Below are 21,631 nucleotides of genomic sequence, written 5' to 3'. Positions count from 1 at the left end.
CTTTCAGACACTCATTATCAGTCAGCCACACTTCTGAGTAATTTGGAAGTAGTGTTCTTGCACCCTGGAGGCACAAGGAATGTTGAAGCAAACAAAGTGGATACAGCTAAGGGGAAGGCATAGGCTATCTCCAACTGGAGGATGAGGGCCCTATTATGTCCATTAAATACCCCTCATCTGGGGGAATTTCCTCAGCCACAGGAAGTAGGGAATTTGGAAGAATCTAAGTTATAATATTCTATGCTATGGCCATAGGAAAATAATCCTCAGTAATTCTGCATGATTTCTTTGTGCTGATAGTTACAATTGCTACTTTTCCGAAGCCAGCATGAAATTTTTTCATCTTCTGTCTGTTGGTCTTTGTCTTTGCATAGCCCTGGTTTGCTTAGGAGGCTCAACATACTGTTGGATCTCTAAATCGTAGAGTCCCCACAGCATGAAAAGAGGGCATTTGGCCTATCTAGCCGGCACTGACCTGCCAAAGAGTTTGCGTCCCCATCCCCATAACCCCACATTTCCCATGGCTTTTCATTCTAGCCTGCACTTCCCTGGACACTATGGGCAATTTACTGTGGTCAATCCACCTAACCTGTACATCTCTGGAACTGTGGGGGGAAAATGGGAGCACCCAGAGGAAACCACGCAGACATGGGGAGCATGTGCAAACTCCACACAGACAATTGCCTGAAGGTGGAATCAAACCCGGGTCCCTGGTGCTGTGAGCAAACAGTGCTAACTACTGAGCTATCGTGTTACCCTCTTGTGCTTTTCCTTCCCACTGTGTGACCTTCACCTTCCAGATTTGTTTTGGACGTCAGACTTCAGCTTTTGGAATGTTGCTTTCTTGACTTGTGACCTTAGTCATTCTGTGAGGTTGTAAGGGATGCTTGTTTTTGTTCCAGGCAGTCTCCTGGTTCAGTACTTTCATTAAACCAGTCACAAAAGATTTTATCAAAATTTGCAAATTTAGCTGATAACAATGCTCGAACCCAGCAGCCCGATCAAAGGGAGTCCAGTACAGCTGCCGTTATTTCATCTCCCTGTTCTGGAACTGAGTTGGATTGTGAATTTTCCAGATCGGTCATAGCTACACTTGAAATTTCTCTCTTCTTTGGACTACTTTAGGGCTGAAATAGTCATAGGGTAATTCAGTACAGAAACAGAACTTTCGGTCCACACCAATGAGATTTTCTAAATAAATCTAGCCCCATTTACCAGAATTTGGCCCATATCCCTCTAAACCTATCCTATTCATGTACCCAACCAGATGCTTTTTAAATGTTGTAATTGTACCAGCCTCCACCACTTCCTCTGGCAGCCCGTTCTGTACATGTACCACCCATTGTGTGAAAAAGTTACCCCTCAGATGTCTTTTAAATCTTTCCTCTCTTACCTTAAAACTATGCCCTGCCATTTTAGGCTCCCCTACCTGGGAAAAATACTTTAGCAATTCAACCTATCCATGCCCTCTATATGGTCACCCCTCAGCCTCCAATGTTCCAGGAAGTAAAGCGCCAGCCTATTCAGCTTTTCCCTATCACTCAAACTCTCCAATCCTGGCAACATCCTTATAAACCTTTTATGACCCATTTCCAGTTTAACAACATCCTTTCTATAGCAGGTTGCCACATTTGAATGCAGTATTCTAAAAGGGACCTCACCAATGTCCTGTACTGCTGCAACATGACATCCCAACTTCTGTGCTCAATGCACTCACCAATGAAGGCAGGCAATGTTAATAATTTTCTTCTTGTTCCCAAATCTTTGGCTCTTACACTTTCACCTAGCACAAAGACATTTCAAATTGCTAATCTGTCCAACATGCACAAGTCACCCACATGGAACTAGGTGAAACAGATATCACTTAGATCTTTGATATCAGCAATGATATAATCCAGGAAGTGCCAATGCTGACTTCCTTCTAAAATGGCACTATATGGTTTCATATTGCTATACCCTGCTGGAAATTAAGCCCAGCTATTCCCAAAGTCATCACAAAAGATTTTAATAAAAGTTTGCAAAAATCCCCCAATTTATTTCTGTTAAGACCCAGGCAAACAGTGAGCATGGATCAGACTTCTCTACTTAACAAGAATTATTATAAATAAAATAGATTCTAGCCATGTAATCAACTATAATTATGAACACTTACCTCCACTAGTTAAAACTCTAGCCCCCTTCTAGAAACTCCCCATACACACATGCAGACAAGCAGACATGCTCAGAAGACGTTGGTGTTAAGGGTGGAGGGAAATAAAATACAGGAAGGTAGTTTGATGGTCCAGAGAATTTGCTGAGATTATCATTTCATTTGCCATGGCTTGCTGTTTGCTAATTTCTTTCTTCAGATTCTTTCTTTGCTATTTTTCAGAAGACACAAATAACTGCTACATTACTTGCAAAGTGATTCAGTTATTATTTAAAAGCCACACCTTACAGCAACTGGTGAAGGAAAACAAAGTGGCTTTCTTCATGCCTTAGGTTTCTTTGACTGCAGAGAGAAAGACATCACTTCCTCTTCCAGAGGTCCAAATGCTTCTGGCAATATCATTCATACCCACAAGCTGATCTGCTACCCAGGAACCAATCATATAACTGCTGGCAAGCAGGTAAGTGGCCTTTGTCATCCAAAGCTGAGCACAAATTAAATCAATCAGCTACATGTTGCCTGCCAAATCTCATTGGGTCCTCACATCTAGTACCAACCCATCTGCAAACTGCACCACCCCCAACCCTGACAAGTCAAAGAGGCAGTAGACACGACCTATAACGAGTTATTGTGACTTGCTTTTTAAAGATGTGCAGTCATTCCTTTCACATCCAGTTTCTAAAATTGTCCTTTACCCATTTCAGGCCATAAACAAAACTATACAAAAATAAAAGATACAGACTTTATTTTGCCCGTCTGTTGGAAGAGGAGGGTTTTACAATGAGGCCAGGCTGAGCACACTGTCACAGCAGAGTCAGATCGAACACTGGCATTAAACTCTCCAGAAACATTTATTTTGGGTTCTCATTGAGCATTTTGTCAAGGTCACAATAGAACTCTTCCTTAATATCTTTCTTAGAGTCATGGGTCAGGCATAAGCTCTGACTTTGGAAGTGTACTGGATACGGCTGAGCGTTACAAGCCTTTCATTTATACAATTGGGGAGTTCTGCAAGAGCATCAAGACCCATTCAATTTGGCAAAACCAACTGTATGGACACATGGGTTGCAATAAGTGTTTCCTTTGAAGTAGAAGGTGTATCCTCTGATGTGATCTTTCAGCAGCCCCTCTGCAAGAAGACAGCTCTCCTCAAGGGTAGAGAGGTCAATTTGCATAGCAGTTCTTCTTTCTGAACTGATGCAACACCCTGTTTAAGGGAGGGAGGCAGAAGACAGGAGACAGTAAGCAGGTTAGCCTGACCTTTGAAAGTGGTAAGACTTTGAGTCCATTATTAAGGATGAGATTTCAGAGGACTTGGAAGTGTATGGTAAAATAGGTTTGAGTCAGCACAGTCTGGCAAGGCCGGGTATGCCTGACAAATCTGTTACAATACTTTGAGAAGGTAACAAGCAAGTTAGACAAAGGAGAGCTAGTGGCATGATCTATTTGCATTTCTAGAAGTGCCCCACAGGAGGCTGCTACATAAGATAAGAGCCCATGGTGTTCCTGCAAGGTACTGGCATGTATACAGGATTGGCTAAATGGCAGAAGGCAGAGAGTAGGGACAAAGTGATCTATTTTGCGATGGCAGCAGGCGACTAGCGAAGTTTCACAGGGATCAGTGGCAGGACCGTTTTACACATTAATGATCTGGATGAAGGAACTGGGGACATTGTTGCTAAATTCACAGGCGACACAAAGATAGTGTTGAGGAGGTGGGAAGGCTGCAGAAGCACTTGGATAGGCTAGAACAGTGGACAAAGTAGCAGATGAAATGCAGTGTGGGAAAGTGTGAGGTTATGCACTTGGATCAGAAAACAGAAGCATGGACTATTTTTCTAAATGGGCAAAGGATTTAGAAATTTGCAGTGTAACGGGACTAAGATGTCCTAGATCAGGAGTCTCTTAATATGCAGCTTCATTTGGCATTTAGGAAGGCAAACGCAATATTTGCATTTGTTTAAAGAGGGCTAGAATACAAAGAGCAGAGATGCATAGCAAGGCTCAAAGTGTACAAGGTGCTAGTCAGAACGCAATAGGAACACTATGAGTGGTTTTGTGCACCGTACCAAAGGAAGGACGAACTGCGTTCGAAGAGGTCCAGAAGAGATTTACAAGAATGATCTTGAGGATGAAGGGCTTGTCATATATGGAGTGGTTGAGGGCTCTGAGTCTCTACACAATGGAGTTTAGAAGGATGACAATCTGGCCTACATGGGACACCATACCTACAAAATGCAGTCGACTCTTAACCCCACTGATGCGGTCTAGCTCGCCACAGAGATTAGGGATGAGCAATTTATCCTGGCCACGCCTAAAGACTCCCACATTCCACAGCGATTTTTTAAAACCTCTTATCGCACGTCACTTTGCTTACTCACTACTTTACAGGCACGTGGGCTGATACATCTGCTATTCTAGACACTAGCAAAATTACCTTCTGCAATATCCAATTTAAAATACAATTTTTAAAAATATGACTAAAATATTTTTGGAAAAATTACCAAATAAGAAACCAAATGGAGTATTTACTGTAGAAACAACAGGACAGGAGAGATTAATGACTATTAATCCAGATTCTCAATCAATAAATCAAGCAATGTACACTCAAACCATAAATGAATTTGCACTTTATCTAAAAAACCCATGATGTCTCAAAGCCAGTTTTATTAACTTTATGGCTGAGGAAATAATTGCCCATCCCTATCTCTTTCAACGAAATATGCCAACGTGATGATTCAATGCAATGACTCAATATTTGTTCCTGGCCACTGCCAAATTGCTAGATTGCAGATAATAAAACAGCAGTAGGACAGCAGTTTCAATTCTTCTTAGAATAACGGGAAACACTAAGCCAACATCTCCTCTCCAGATTCTTATCCAGAGTATGGAAATATGAGTGATATCAAGATAGATAAGAATTAGCTACAATGGATATGAAACTAAAAGCTCAACGGCTGACCATCATGCAGAGTTTAGATTGCCAAAATTAGCAGCTGGTTTCATTTCTCCCCCCGATGCTGCTGAATATCTATCACATCTTAAATCGCAACATAAACGAAAATCAAACCCGTCAGAGTGAAATGCCTTCAAGATTTCGTTCTGGATCAATTTATTACTACCGCAACTGTAGGGAGTGCACTTACTACTCATAGGCTTAGGGTAGCGGTGTGGACAGGAAGGTCTTCAGAGGGTAAATGAAGACTCGATGGGCTGAATGGCCTCTTTCTGCACTGTAGATTGTAAAGGGCCTTCCAAGAGTCTGAAAAACATTCTTTACTTTTGGGAGGTGGGGGCCATCGTTGAAGGGGCCTTGCACCAAAATTGGGAGCACTATTTTACAAAAAACGCCAAGCATCAATGGTCATACCTTACATGCAAATGTTCCGGATTATATCACCACCTTCCCTGCAAACCCTAAGACAGATCCAGAAGTGGTGGCACAGTGGTGTACAACCAGAGATTTTAAAGAGATGTTGCCTTCACTGCAATTAGCAACCCCTTTGTCTTTGGTTCTGAAAACCCTCAGACTCCTCCACCCACTTCTGTCTCCAGCACTGAAACTACAAATTTTCTGATCCCTTTCAAATCTGAAGATGACTCATATTGGACTTGAAATTCTGGATGTGAGTTTGCTCGCTGAGCTGGAACGTTAGTTTTCAGACGTTTCGTCACCATTCTAGGTAACATCATCAGTGAGCCTCCGGTGAAGCGCTGGTGTTATGTCCCGCTTTCTATATATCTGTTAACACCAGCGCTTCACCGGAGACTCACTGATGACGTTACCTAGAATGGTGACGAAACGTCTGAAAAATAATCTTCCAGCTCAGCGAGCAAACTCACATCCAGAACCTCAACCTGAGCTACAAATCTTCTCAAAACCCGCTGGACTTGAAATGTGAACTGTTCCTCTCTCTGCAGATACTGCCAGGCCTGCTGAGTTTCTCCTGCTCTTTTTTTTGTTTCCTTCAGCCACACAAATATTGTGGCTGCAAAAGCTGGTAAGAGGTTAGAAATGATGCGGCAAGTTACTCGTCTCTTAACTCCCCAAAGCAAGTCCACACAAGTCAGGTATGTGTTGGAATTCCTTCCACTTGCCTGAATGCTGCTGGAATGGCACTCAGCCAACTGCTGGATGCCATTCAGGACAAAACAGCCCACACTGACTGGCACCGTGTCAATAAACATTCACTCCCTTCAACAGTAAATGTTCAATAGTAGCTACGTGCACTGTCTACAAAATGCATTGCAGAAATTCGTCAAAGATGCTTAGACAGTACCTTCCAAATCCACAACCACTACCAATGAGAGAGCACCAGGGTAGCAAATGCATGGGAGCACCACCATAATATGCAAGTTCCCCTCCGAATCACATCCTGACGTGGAACTACATCAGCAATCCCTCAGTGTTGTTGGGTCTAAATCCACTATCTCCATTCCTTTCAAAAGTGGCTCAGTCTGCGCCACCCACGTGCCATAAGTGAAGGAAAAAACATCACAGGCTCATATAGAAAAGAGGGATGACATTATTTTGATGTTATGCACTACCTGCATGGAAGATGGATAATAAAATTAGGGAGTGATTACCTTTCTGAGTAACAGCTACTCCTACATGAAGTGCAACATCGATTAGCTGCCACAACATTGTGCCTCGACTCCCCTGTTTTCTCCTAGGACTGCTGCACAACTCGGAACTTCCTACATCAGCAGAAGCTCATTTCCTGGATATGCTCGCAGCTTGAGACAGATTTCTAATTAAGGGTGAAATGCAGGCTGAAGAAATACATTAACTGTGCTTCAGGCATGTCTTGAACTCGCAAAATTACAAGCAAAGAATCAATGAATAAAAGTTAGTGAGTAAACAAATTCCTGATGTTAGAAAATACTGCTTCGATTACATTTACTTTTGCTGATAGTCTCAATTATTAGTAGAACTTTCTAAAATTTATTGACACAACGTGGGTAGCACCGTCAAGGCCAACATTTGTTGCACATTCTAAACCATACCGAACAAGGCAACAAACTTTGTTGAACCCTATTGGTCCTAATGATGTTACAACGCACCGTTAGGTGGGGAGTTAGGACAGGCGATGGCCTACTGGTATTACTGCTGAACTGTTAATCCAGAGACCAGATAACACTGTGCAGACCCAGATTGGAATCTGTCTTCAAAGATAAAAAAAAACATGATCTGGAATTAAGAATCCAATGGTGACCATGAATCCATTGTCCATTGTCGGGAAAAAGCCCATCTGGTTCACTAATGTCCTTTAGGGAAGGAAACTGCCATCCTTACCCGGTCTGGCCTACATGTGACTCCAGACCCACAGCAATGTGGTTGACTCTGAACTGCCTTCTGGGCAATTAGGGATGTGCAATAAGTGCTGCCTGGCCAGTGACCTCCTCATCCCATGAATGAATAAAAACAAGTTCCAAGATTTAGATTCAGCAATGGAGGAACAGGGATACAGCATCAAGCTGGGAAGATGTGTGACTTGAAAATATCGCTCAGTGCTCTGCCATCAGTCATTGCTCTGGTTCTTCTCAGTGTTAGAAGTTGCAAGTTTGGGAGATGCTAGCAAAGGAGCCATGATAAGTTACTGCAGTGCAGTCCAGCTATGTAACCAATGACCTATTCTTGAAATGTGATTTCAGTACAGTTCCCTGTAAGGAGTAATGAGTTGATTGACCAGTCAACCTGGACTTATGCACATGAACATCAAATGGTGCTCAATGTACTGCTGCTCTTGTAGATACCATATTGAAGCGGTAGTCAAGACACACACTCCGATTCCCACAAAGTGGAGGTCACCTTACAAAGAAGCAGTGCTCTGAAAGCTTGTGATTTCAAACAAACCTGCTGGATATAACCTGGTGACTTCTGACCAATTCCCACAGCAGTCTTCAACTGACAACCTTCTGACTCACAGGCAAGACTTGCATCAACGTTCAGCGTCCTGGTCACCTTTCATTTTGTGCATACTTGTTGATTTGACTGGTGTGTAAAGAATCCAGGAACCTCATCAGACCAAACCCTGAGCAAGATAATTCCTGTTTGAAACCAAATTTAAAAAGAAATGTCTGCAAAGTCATTTACTAGTCATAGGAACTAACTTCAAGATTGACAAAAAGAAACCCTTCATTTCAAAGAAGGGAACGCTTGAAAACCCACAGTGTGGCTCCCTCTGAAACAGCGTGTTGTAGTTCACGTCATGATTGCCAGCCAAATCAAGTGAAAAACCATCACAATCTAGAAAAAAGTACAGTAACATTTGATCTTAATAATAGGGTAGCAACATCCCTGGAAAAATATCAACTGTTTTTACAACATGGCATTTGGATTCTTTCCTGAGAAGGCAATACTAATAAAAGTTATCATTTTCAAAGATAACTTGAACTAAAGTTGCAGCTTTGCTGTCTTTGTTAGTTGATTTGTAATGAAGCAACCATACAAAAAGATTTAGCATTGTTCTCTAGGTATCTTCTACCACCTTCTCTAAATCACCAAGAAATGCATCTGTGGGATTTACCAAAGGATTACACAAAACAGCTTTAGTAAAGATAGCACATTGACTCAGCACAATGTTGAGATTGTATAGTTGTAAAAAGTAGAGCATTTACTTAAATTCAGTACTAGCTGTGGTTAGTTATTCTGCAAATAACTTTTAACAGACTTCACAGCAACTACAACAAGTGAGCATTTTTAAAACCTTTTTTCCCCCCCCATTTGAAAAGGACATCTGCAGGGATGCATCTTACCGACCTCTCAGGATGTTTCAACCAAAGTTCAGCTACCACATTTACTAGCCCTGAGCAGACTACAACCCGAATAAGGCAGTACAATGCTATGGAGATAGCAAGAACTGCAGAAGCTGAAGAATCTGAGATAACAAGGTGTAGACCCATGAACACAGCAGGCCAAGGAGTATCAGAGGAGCAGGAAGGCTGACATTTTGGGATTTCTGAAGAATGGTCTAAGCCTGAAACATCAGCCTTCCTGCTCCTCTGATGCTGCTTGGCCTGCTGTGCTCATCCGGCTCTACACCTTGTTATCTCAGTACAACGCTGTGGTGTGCTTTTGCTGTTCTCAAAGTCATTGCTCTCAAAGTTGCATCATATTTCAATGCACTGGGAGAGGTGCATCAGGGTGGGTGTTGGGGGGAGGGGTGGGGCAACGTGTGGAGGGAAAAGAAAGCTGTCATCCTTATCTAGTCTGGCCGACAGGTGACTCCAATGCCACAGCAATGTGGTTAACTCTCAACAGCCCTTTGAAGTGGCCCTGGCAAGCCACTCAGATCTACCAGCAATTGGGGATGGGCCATGAAAGCTGGCCCAGCCAGCAATTCCCACATTTCAGGAATGAATTTGATAAGTATAACTTCAGCAATTATAAACACATTAGTGCAACAAAAACATATGAATTCAAAGCCATTTTCCATTGTTTTTGAGCAATTTAAGCATAGTATACCCAAAGTACAAGCACACGATTAAAATTAGGTGAAGAAAGTTCCTCGTTGACTCAGAAATAAGCCATATTGTGCAGGCACAAGAGGAAAGTAGATCGCCTCTCTGATGAAGGGTCTAGGCCCGAAACGTCAGCTTTTGTGCTCCTGAGATGCTGCTTGGCCTGCTGTGTTCATCCAGCCTCACATTTTATTATCTTGGAATTCTCCAGCATCTGCAGTTCCCATTATCTCAGATGAAAGTAGAGCTTTGTTTTTTAAATGACAGCAAATAATCGCTTTTCACTACACAGGATTTTTTAATCTCAGACAAACACAGGCTTATTTTTAGGAAATATTTCTCAAAACACCATGGCACACATGTCATTTATAGATTCTCGATAATGGTGAGTAACTGAAAATTTGTTTTTCTGAAGTGAGCTTATTTAGCTTCACATCTTGGTGCACAATAAGATCAATGGAAATATTGACACAGCTGCATTCACCCAGTAAGAACTTTCCATAACTCTGGATTGATTAATATCCACATCGTATGGACATTTGTAAACAGCTAAAGGCTAAAAGAATTTAAACTAGTGTCCCCTTTGGCCCAATGTTGCAGTTTTCACCTTGGCTGATTGCCCAGCATAGGGCTCACAATCTTTGCATAATAATACTGTTTCAATGCTGCAATATCATGGCAAAATTCCAATTCATAACACCATGACAAGCATTCTGAGCTGTATACTGTTGGCTGAAGCCGTAACCAGCCACTATTCAATTTCATGTGTTTCAAACAGGATCTTGCAGAGGCTGCAAATGGGCTCTCGATGTACCGTGTTAAACAGAAATTTTTTTGTTGTAACAATAATTCTACACAATGTCAAGTGCGATGTTACCAATGGCAGAAAACCTTGCACAACACATTTGATTTCTTGATCAAGTAGAGCCATTGTGAAATCTTCTTTTGGTTCATTCACGAGATGAGGGCACTGCTGACCAGGCAGCATTTGTTGCCCATCCCTAATTGCCTAGTAGGCAGTTCAGAGTCAACCACATTGCTGAGAGTTTGGAGTCAAATGTAGGTCAGACCAGGTAAGGATGGCAGTTTCCTTCCCTAAAGGACATTAGTCAGCCATATGGGTTTTTTCCGACAATTGGCAATGGATTCATGATTATTATTAGATTCTTAATTTTATTTTTATATACTGAATTCAAACTCCACCATTTGCCGTGGCGGGATTCGAACCTTGGGTTCCCAGAATGTTGTCTGGGTCTCTGGATTAATAATACCATTAAGCCATTGCCTCCCCTAACTAAAGTGCACAACTTCTGATCCATTTTACATTTTGTGGATTTTATGCATGAGGGTGATTTTCTGAGAAAAGAGTGTTGCCCTACCAGGAAACATTGAGTAGAATGAGACAATCTTCCGCTGTTTAGAAGAATGAGAAATCATTACATTTTAAAGAGATAAGATTCAGAGGATTTTTCTTCAGGTCCGAAGGTCTAGAACTACAGGAAAGAGTCTCATGATGAGGGCTGGACATTTAGGATTGAGACAAGGAGATACTTAGTCACTGAAGATCGCTATGGATCTTCAGACTTTCCTGATGAAGAGGGTCGATGAGTTCCCATCATTGATCATATATGACATTATGACTGACTTGAGGTAGAGGTGACCTATTGTCTAGTCTCTTTCTTATGCTCCTTGATAGGTCTGTACATTCACATGAACAAGAAGCTGTTCACAGGATAATTTAAAAGTTAAGGCAAGCATAAGGGCACTGTGTTCCAGATATGATTTGATTGGTCCACTACCAAGCTTAATCAAAACACAAACAATAAAAAAAGTTGCTGGAAAAGCTCAGCAGGTCTGGCAGCATCTGTAAAGGAGAAAACAGAGTTAATGTTTTGGGTCTGGCCTTTTCCTGATTTACAGTATCCGCAGTTCTTTCGGTGTTAATCAAAACACGCTTTATTTTTACAACACAATGAAAATACAATAAAAAGAATTGCCATAACTTTGCTCCAACTTAACAAAGTAAATGTATTAGTTAACCACTAATCGTCTAACGTAAGCAACATCCCATAAACACATCTTCTGGCAAAAATACAATTCAGCAAAACAGGTATTATCCTCACGAGTGGTTTCTTCACTCGATCAGTGGAGAACTCAAGCTGTTAGATCCAGCAGCCAGCAAAACCCACCAACTGACTGAAAGCAAAGCCAAAATCCATTTTGTGTCTTTGTGAACCTGACCCCCACCCACTCGTGATCCCTTTGTCTTCAAAAAGAAAGACCCATAGAGAACCCAAAGCGGTTTATCAATTGCCTGTCTGAACGCAAAATTTCAGAACCACTGTGACAACACCCCTTTGCACGAGAAACAGGATAGAACAGAGTAAAGTTAATCTCATGGAAACTCTTCGTTAAATTTTTCAGGATCAAAGCCAAAAAATTTAAGAAACCAAAAGTATAACCTCTCCAGTCACATCAAACGTTCCAAATCATTAAAAATCAGGATGGAATAAATTAGTAGCAGACCTGCTGTCCTCAACCATTGCCCTCAGCCTTCCTGGGGAGGAGGGGTTTTGCCAGTGTCAGGTCAAAATCTCAGTTAAGTGATGGGGGCAACATCGTGACATTTTCCTACAATGTGACTCTTGGCTGCCAATAACACCGGTTTCTCTCCTGGTGTGGGAAGTGGGGTAGAAGCTGTTCAATTTTGAGACAGTAGTCACCAATAAAAGCAATAAAATGTGGTCAACTGACTTTTTTTTCAGACCAATTGTTCAGGAAAAACACTTGAAAGGTTGATTGTTAAACCAACATTGTACAGCTGACATGTACTTCATGTCCACAAAACGAGAAACAAAGACCAAAACAAAATGGAGTGGAATCAACAAAACTGTTGTTCTATCAAGCAAAAGGTATGGAATGATGAGCTGACTTTCAATCAAGCTCAGTACTTCTTCCTAGTGGTAAACATGGAGGAGTACTAATTCATCAACTGAGGAAGTGCAGAACATGGAAACCAGCAGGAGGATTCCCTGCCCAAGTCTGACCAGACATCATTGTGTCTGAAGTTACATTAAGGACTCTCAGGGGAACCTCCTCCTGCCTGTGTACTGCTGTGCCACCATCTTTACTGAGTATGTCCTGTGGTGGGACAGAAGATACCCAGCAATGGTGGTTAATGGTGTCTGGGACATGATCTACAAGGTATGATTCTGACAGCATGAATGCTCTGAAAGAGGGCTGTTGCTCAAATAGTCTTTGAGACAGCACTCCCAATTTCGGCATAAATCCCCAGATAATAGCAAGGACAATACTGTGGTGATGACAGGGTTCAATATGCCATTCTCATTTGTAGTGCCTCGATCAATTCTTAGAGTCCTACAGCACAGAGACAGGCCCTTCGGCCCAAATGGGTCCACATCAACCAAAATATCCATCCACGCTAACTCTATTTCCCTGCCTTTGGCCCATATCCTTCTACATCTTTCCCATCCATGTATTCATCCAAATGCCTTATAAATATTGTTAATGCACCCAGCTCAACCACTTCCACTGGCAGCTCATTCCAAAGGCGAACCACCCTCTGCGTAAAAAAGTTGCCCCTCAGGTTCCCATACGTTCGTTCCCCTCTTACTTTAAACTGATACCTTCTGCCTTCGATTTCCCCATCCCTGGGTAAAAGACTGAATGCAATCACCCTATCAATGCCTCTCGTGATCTTATACACTTCTGTAGACACCCCCTCAGTCTCCTACGGTCTAAAGAAAAAACGTCCTAGCTTGTCTAACCTCTCCCTATAACCGAGTCCCTTGAGTCCTGGCAACATCCTCGTAAATTTCTCATGCACTCTTTCCAGATTAATAACATCCTTTCTACAGCAAGGTGACCAAAACTGACCACTTGATGGCCTGTCCAGCTTCATTCCTTTCTTTAGACTTTGGAGTGGTTTTGATACAACCAAGTAGCTTTCTAGGCCATTTCAGTGGACAGTTAAATGTCAAATACATTGGAGTCACGTGTAGGCCAGACCAGGTGAGGATAACAAATTTGGCTCTCAAAAATATATTGGCATGGACTGAAGAGTTATGGAGAGGAAACAGAATGCAAAAAAATGGGTTGTTCTCTGACCAGCAATCAGTGACTTCAAGGATATCAAAGATCAGTGTTTGCACCCCAGCCTTCACAATTAAAATAAATTATTTCAATATAAGAATCAAAGATAATATTTACAAAGTTGCTGATGACACTAGGCAGCAATCTTTGTTGCAGTGATGGTGCAAAGAAGCTTCAAGGAGATTCAGACAGGGCGTGAGAGTGGAAAAGGACCTTACAGGTGGAGTATAGCGTAACTAAATGTGAAGTTATTCACTTCGGTGACAGAAACTGAGGTGCAGAGTATTTTTAAAACAGTGAGAGAATGCGAAATATTGATGTCAAAAAGAACCTGGATGTACTATTTATGGAGCACTGAAAGCTAACAGGTAGGCAGAGCAAACAATTAGGAAGGCAAATGGCTTGTTGACATTCACTTCTGTAATTCAATCCTCTCGCAACAAAAAATGTCTTGTTGCAGTCGTACAGAACACTGATGACGCTGCATCTGGACTTTGTGCTGTGGAAGTTCACCAGACTAATTCCTGGAACGGTGCGGCTTTCCCACGGGGGAAAAATTAAGATGAGGGTGCTTCTCAAGTTTAGAATAACAAGAGGTGATTTCACTGAAACATACAAAGTTCTTAAAAGACTGGGTCAATGAAAGAAAGATGTTTCTCCAAGCTCTATGGAGGGGGTGGGGGGAGGTGTCTTGAACCGGGGAACAGTTCTAGTTTGGACTGAGAAGAAAATGAATTCCTTCATCCAGTAGTAACGCAACTCGGTAGTTGTGGCTGAGGAAGCTCAATACTTGAGTAAATTTAAGACAGCAAATAACTGATTGTAGATACTAATGATCTTGTGGAATATTGGGATAGCACAGAAAAAAATAGAATGGAGGTAAATAATCAGTCATAATCTAGAATGGTGGGGTGCGCTCAAGGCGCCTAATTCCCACTCCTATGTTCCAGAAAAATCAGGCTCTCCTCATGAATCTCTTCACAATGGGTCCAAAAGTGGGATCAAAGGAAAACATGTAACAGCCTGCTGCATGAGGGAATTGTTTGTCAAGTGTCAAACTGAAACACTTCAATTTATTATTTTGTAGAAGCAACAACTGTTAGCTCAAATGTCTACAAATTAGCTGAAAAAAATGACATAAGCATTTCTTCTCAGAGAGATTGAAATTATGGTTTTTACTTTACAACAAGTGATTGTGAACAAAGCTCCACTGAACTATGAACAATTGAGCTGATTCAGTCATTTATGTTTTGCTCTACCATCACAGGGCTATGCATCTATTTCTGAATAACCAAGACCCGAGAAACGAGGCCACATTCAGACAATTAATTCACAGCCTAGTTGAACAATGGGTGCTGTTTCTTGCTTTTATAATTTCAGAAAGCAACTGGCATCAAAGCTTCAAAGGTTGTTTCAAAGGTTGAAAGCAGGACAGTTTGGTAGCAATAGCATACAATCCATAAACAGAATTATTTTAACTTGTGTGATGCAAAGTTCAACATCCAAATTATCAACTGGTTGTTAATACTACTTAAATGATAAAGTGATTGAAATTTATATCCATCGCAAACTAGGGTGTCACTGCCACTGGTAATTAGCAACAATCTATCTCGGGGGATGAGAACTGTAATAAGTTCATAACTAGTTACACATTGATCACCTCATTTTGGCTGTCTGAATACTAACCAATATTACTAATTTGCTGGATATCAGAGATCATTAGAAGTTGGTAGTTTTTAAAAACTTAATAATGTATGGTTTATTGTTTGTTGCAAATCTATTCAGATTGCAAAACCAGAACAGTGGCCACAAATCAAAGCATTAGTAAAACCTTCAACTCAATTTCTGTAATGGATAACAGCATCCACACAGAAAATATTGCTTATAAATTTGCAATGTTGTTCCAACGTGTCATGTTAAGTTTTGCAGTTTCTTTTTCAAAAAAAAGTTCATGATGGGTGGGTCATGCATAAATTTGGAGTTTGTTGACAACTGGACGATATAGATGGAAAGGATTCTCAATTCAGTCTCAGGCTACACTGAGTAAGATAGTCTCAGTTGGTGCAGCGAAGAATCTCAACGATTTCCCTCATATTCTCAGAAAAATAAACCAAGTTGGAGAGGGGATAAAAAAGACTTTGCATTTGTATAGCATTTTTTGCAACCATTGGGTATCTTAAATTTCTTAAGTGTCTGTGAGGTGTATTCACTGCTGCCATTTAGGGCCAGTTATCATTACAATTTGCTAAAAACAATGCATGTACATGAGCTTTAAGGCAGATCTCTGTGGTGGAAATGGTCAAGCATCTCTACTGGCACTCAGGAATGGCTCAAGTGCGTGGAAGAGAACTGGACAAATTATAACCAGTGTTACTATCATAAATCATGCAAACTCTGCCCCTTCTGGAGTGAAAACAAAATGGAGAAATTTGCTGGTGGAGAAAAAATTACAGATACTCAAAATTTCAGATATTCGGCAATTGCCTTCACAAATTTAGAAACTTATTGCATATGTAAATGCAATGCAATGATGCACTTACTGTGATGTCTGCAATACTGCAAACTGTGTGTACCTTCCTCTTAGAATTGTCATTACAACATCACAACAATACCTTGACTGCCAGAGTCAGACCATACTGTAGGGATTCTATGATTCGATGCTAGTTTTTTATTAAGTGAAAAAAGAACCTGTCATTCAGACTGTACGTAAACCAAGGTGCTTAGGTGTTGATAAAGTGACAAAGGAATGTATTGATTTTATATGAACATCTTGTCAGTTATAAATGATCAGAGTTGCCAAAAACTCTGTTCGGGTAGGTTTTGTGGAGACCCCATTACCAAATCCATTTTCCAGAACTGACAATTCTGCACTTCTCTCTCCTCTCCCCTCCATCATTTCCGTCTTCCAGCTCCACTGCCCAGCACCCAGATACGAGCTTTGTTTAAAGTGTCCTTTTTGATTAAGCTGAGACCTGACACAATTTCTCATCAGGACTTTGACCAATAATCCACTTCAACTATGTAGGGGAGTACGTTCCATTCTATAACACAGGCAAAGCGTGCAGGCTATTTTTTTCAGGTGAAGTGTTATCACAGGGCCATGGAAAAACTCCATCAGGCATCCAAATATTTATGGTGGGATAGTGAACATTTGGCCTGATATACTGGACATCAACACATTCAGACCCATGCCAAACTCGCGTTTGAAGATCTACCAGGGATCAGCGGCAAGACTTGAAATAATATTAAAACTGTCAACCAACACCATTAGAAATTCAAAGATCAGTTACATCTAATCAAAAAAATTGTTTAAAATTACTCAGACTTTTAAAGAAGTGTGTCTTAATGTATTCAATAATGGGTCTCACGATGAACGTTTGTTTTTGTGATATAACAATACATGTTCTGAAGACATTCATGCAATGTGAAACTGTAAAGAAAACAACTCGTACTGCTTTTAGCTGGTTCTGTTCATTCAACTTCATTGCCAACTCGCGGTTTTAAATGACATTTAAGACTGATCAGCTGACCGATTTGACAAAGTACGATTCTTCCAGAGCGAAAATCGCTTCATGAATGAATTGTAAGCACATTTGTGCAAGTGTGTGCATTTAAAAAAAAAGTTAACCATTATGATGAACGTGACAAATGCCGGACTTGCTTGAATAATCAACAGGCCACGTGAACCACGTCTCTAGCCTCTGGAAGCAATTGTAACCAATCGTGACACGTACCTAATTTTCGTGGCCAACTATCATATCTATTTCATCCCTCGGCAAAGTAGTAAATAAATATCTCAATAGGTCAAGCACTAGAGGCTGAATTATGGGGAAAAATCTCAAGGAAAGCGAACAGCCAAGCCTCTGTTTTATAGGAAGTGTCCAATTTTGGATTTTCACTCAACCGTATTCAAGGGGTCAGAACAAGTGAGTTAAGCAAAAAGATAAACTGAATGGGCCAGCTCTTTCAGCCGGAAAAGTGTGTGGCTGGTTGAGATTAATCTAGTTTTTTTTTTAAAACGATCCTTCTTGTTGAGATACAGCAGTTAAAGAATCTTCAATATCACAGAGCAAACTTTCCGCCAAAACACCTGGTTTTTCTAACGCTCAAGGAAGTGTGTGAAATTGCGTGGAAAACATTATGCAATGTTTATAAATAAGGCGCAAAACAATAGGATACTTAGTTATTTCAAAGTGTGGACACCCCTTTTTTTCAAACAAGTGCTGTTTTTCTTTACAATAACGACACCGTCACGATGTCTATGTAAAGCTGAAGGATACAGACTCCACCACTTCTATTTGGGAATAAATTCACTTAAGGAAACATGTTCATTTTGTTTGCTTGAACTACGATTGGGCGACAGCTCAAGTTGTATCACCACTGTGACAGGCCGAACGGTCGACTTCTGTGTATCAATATTCTGCGTTTAAAATCCAAACATTTCTAGATTCTTGCCGCAAGGTGAAAATTAACATTGTTACCAACCAGCTACCAGCCCCTTGTTTAAATTCGTTTCCCCGTCTGTACAAACTCAAAACCCACCAATCGAGACTAAACAGGGTTTAACTGCTCGGTTAAGGTTGTCGAGTCTCCAAACGTTAGGGGGTTATTTGCAGGCGGTTCCATCTCAATGTTCCCTGCTCCGGGAAAGATGCCTGTAACAATGTAATGATACAGGATTGTATATCATAGTGGGGAAATTGGAACCTAACCCTTATACTCTTAATTGGATTTTCAAAGCGACCGTATTTCCCCTTCGGATCTTCCTGGACGTAAGGACCCAGGTAACCGGATTGCACTGAAACAAACGAAACACACGTCCTGATAACAAGAGACGGCTTCGAAGTTCCGGAGCGAGGTCAAAATGAACCCTTCCCGTCCTGAATTCACTTTTTTAAAAACATTGTTGAATAGCAAGAACCAACTCGAGAACACTACATCCAAAAACAAAGTTGCTTACCGGACGGACAGTATTTCTCCGTGTTCTCAGCTCCACTTCGGCTGTGACTTCTTGCTGCTACTTTGCGGTAATGCACCAGCTTGTATCACCGCCAGTGGAACTCTGCAATAGCTTCCCCCTCAGCCTTCTGGGAGATGTAGTTCACTTGCTTGCTAACGAGTTTCCTCAAACATTCCTCCACCTCACCATCACCAGTGCACACTTTACAAATGTCTGTCCACAGACTATTTCAGATCGAAAACCTGTATAAAGAGAGTGTCAGTTTAGGACTAAAGCCTGTCAACCTCCACAGATTTTGGGGTATCCTCTTCTAATTTGGCTGCCCACAGAAATTCGTCACCATGCTCTCAGTTCAAGCTGATCCTCACCACTGCTGCCTCTATCACTGCGAAGAAAATTAGGATGCTGAAATATCATACCAAGACAATTGTCCTTCTTCCTGGCTATTACACTGGGGCTCCTTTCCAACAAATTACTCAGAGGCCTGGTGAGAATTTACAGAACTAGACAGGAAAATATTAGCTGCATTGCCTTCAAATCGAAACCACAATCACTCCAACTTCACCCATTAAGCTCCAGTGTACATATGTAATGCCTGCTGCTTCCTCAGAAACTAAGTTCAAGATCATTGTTGACTTTTTCTCTGAAGCATGTAAGGAAAGGGGATGTGATGGCCTTGTGGTGTTACCACTGCACTGTTAATTCCGAGGCCCGGGGAACATTCTGTGGACCCGGGTTTGAATCCAACTTAAAGTATAATGATAACTGTGAATTCATTGTTAATTGTTGGGGAAAAATCCATTTGATTCACTTTTAGGGAAAGAAACAAAGACAAATTATCAGTTAAACAAATGCTTTCTTTTCCAAATACAAAATGATAGTTGGTTTCTAAACTTCATTAGCAGCTTATTTAATCTTGAGTAACTCAATGTCACTGTTTTCCCATAGTTATTAAAAACGGACTCTGAATAGTCGTTAAAAAAAGCTCTTTGATCTGCACAGACCTTGCCCCACACCCCCACAGCCACCACCAATTTAATTTTCTTCTTGCTTCCATTCCAAGTTAGCATTTGGATTAACATTGCCATGTATAGGAAGAGAATAGAGTTTCAGACTTTAATATTTTTCAGTTCTGTGGTTTTGGCATCGTGGAATGAACCCAATGTATTTGCTTCTCTGTTAAAATTACCAAAACTGTCTTTATCATCTCTGCTAGATTCTAATTTTCATGATGCATGATACTCTTGCTGGAAAACAATAGATACGGAAAAGAAAAGAGTTGCATTTATGGAGCATGCTCACTTCTACCTGATGTTTCAAAGCATTTTACAGCACTTAAGTCCATATTAAATATAGTTACTTTTGCAATGCACAGTACATAGCAATTCAAGTCTTGCTGCATTTTGGTGTGGACAGCTGAGATACTGAAATAATCCATGTCCAAATGCAGCAAGACTTGGACATTATCCCAGCATTACAAATAGCAAGAAACATTCAACAAGTGCAGAAAAAACCAGGTAATGACAATCTCGAAACAGAATCCCTTTGACATTTAATACGGTCAGAAATCAGACAACACCGGGTTATATTCCAACAGGTTTATTTGAAATCACAAGCTTTCATAGCATTGCCCCTTCATCAGGTGAAGGGAAAGAGAAGCACACAGCACATAGTTTACAGGCAGAGAGATGAATCAGCAGAGAGATCAAAAGATCATACAAATGGTGGAGTGTCAACAGGCTGAATGATAGGTCTCTGCAGGTGATCAAGAGTGTCAGACAGTGTAAGTGTCAACAGCTGAATAAAAATGAACTAAAATCTGATTAAATGAGGCAGAAAGATAATTACAAAAAATTAAAAATAAGATGGCGCTGGGGACAAACCAAATGAGTGGAATAAAATAATAGATATGAGAGTCGCATCTAACCAAAGTAATCAGTAATTTAAAAATATACAAACCAATTAAGGTCACCACCTTGATAAACTGTTATGATCTCGCTCTACCTTAATTGTACAGTTTTGGATTACTTATTACTTTGGATAGACCCTTAGCGTGCGACCCTCATACCTATCATGTTATTTCAGCCATTTAACTTGTTTCCAGCACCATCTTATTTTTAATTTTTTTGTAATTACCTCTCTGCCCCATTTACTCAGCTTCGAGGGCATCTCTTCAGTTGTTATTCAGCTGTTAACACTTTACTCACACCATCTGACTCTTGATCACCTGCAGAGAACATGCAATAAATCTAAATTGATGCTCAGTAGTAGATGTTTCCCAAGATGCATTGCAGAAATTCACCAAGACTTCTTAGATGACACCTTCCAAACCCATGAACATTACCAGCTGGAAGAACATAGGAACAACATCCCTGCAAGATTCCCTACATGCGACTCCCCATCCTGACTTGGAAATATGTTGCAAATCCTTCAGTATCATTGAATGAAATCCTGGAACTCTCTTCCAAACAGCATTGTAGGTGTACCTATACAAAATGGACTGCAGCTGTTTAAGAAGGGATGGCTGTGATAGCATTCCACCTACCTTCCCCAGCCCACCCCTCATCTCTCTATTAATTTCAGAGCTCCCTTCCCCCTCCCCCATTTCTGAAGAAGGGTCCTAACCCAAAATGTCAGCCTTCCTGTTCCTCTGATGCTGCCTGGCCTGCTGTGTTTCTCCCAGTCCACACTGTGTTATGTTTGAAATGTCTATCCTTTCAAGGCTAATATTTATTTTTTTAAAATATAAAGTTACTATAAAGCAATGGCCAAAAAAAATTTCCCCAACTGCAGGAAAACCTTCCAGAACTTGTGGGAATACTTTGAAATATTTGAAAATCTTCTACATAATTAATTGTGAACACTGGCAGTAGCACCAGTATTTACACTCCAAAGTTGCACAAACGTGTTGAAAATGTCAGGCTCTAAACAATCCTTTAAACTGT

The 21,631-nt window shown here is 40.9% G+C and overlaps 1 protein-coding gene across 4 annotated transcripts in view; it reads right to left on the bottom strand.

Annotated features, from left to right (window-relative positions):
* The window catches only part of LOC125463577 (transmembrane channel-like protein 6), a 100,935-nt gene extending 82,156 nt beyond the window's left edge, over window positions 1-18,779 (bottom strand). Inside the window, exon 1 of one of the 4 annotated variants that reach the window (XM_059653680.1) lies at window positions 18,687-18,779. The gene's annotated coding sequence lies outside the window, so the exon portion shown is untranslated. Of the gene's footprint in view, window positions 1-6,736; window positions 6,824-18,268; window positions 18,307-18,686 lie in introns of those variants that run through there. The other 3 variants (XM_059653681.1, XM_059653683.1, XM_059653682.1) reach the window with 3 other exon arrangements.
* Between the last annotated feature and the right edge of the window lie 2,852 nt (window positions 18,780-21,631).

This window comes from Stegostoma tigrinum, chromosome 22, assembly GCF_030684315.1.
Source record: "Stegostoma tigrinum isolate sSteTig4 chromosome 22, sSteTig4.hap1, whole genome shotgun sequence".
Taxonomy (NCBI): domain Eukaryota; kingdom Metazoa; phylum Chordata; class Chondrichthyes; order Orectolobiformes; family Stegostomatidae; genus Stegostoma; species Stegostoma tigrinum.
This window is presented reverse-complemented; position numbering and strand designations above follow the sequence as displayed.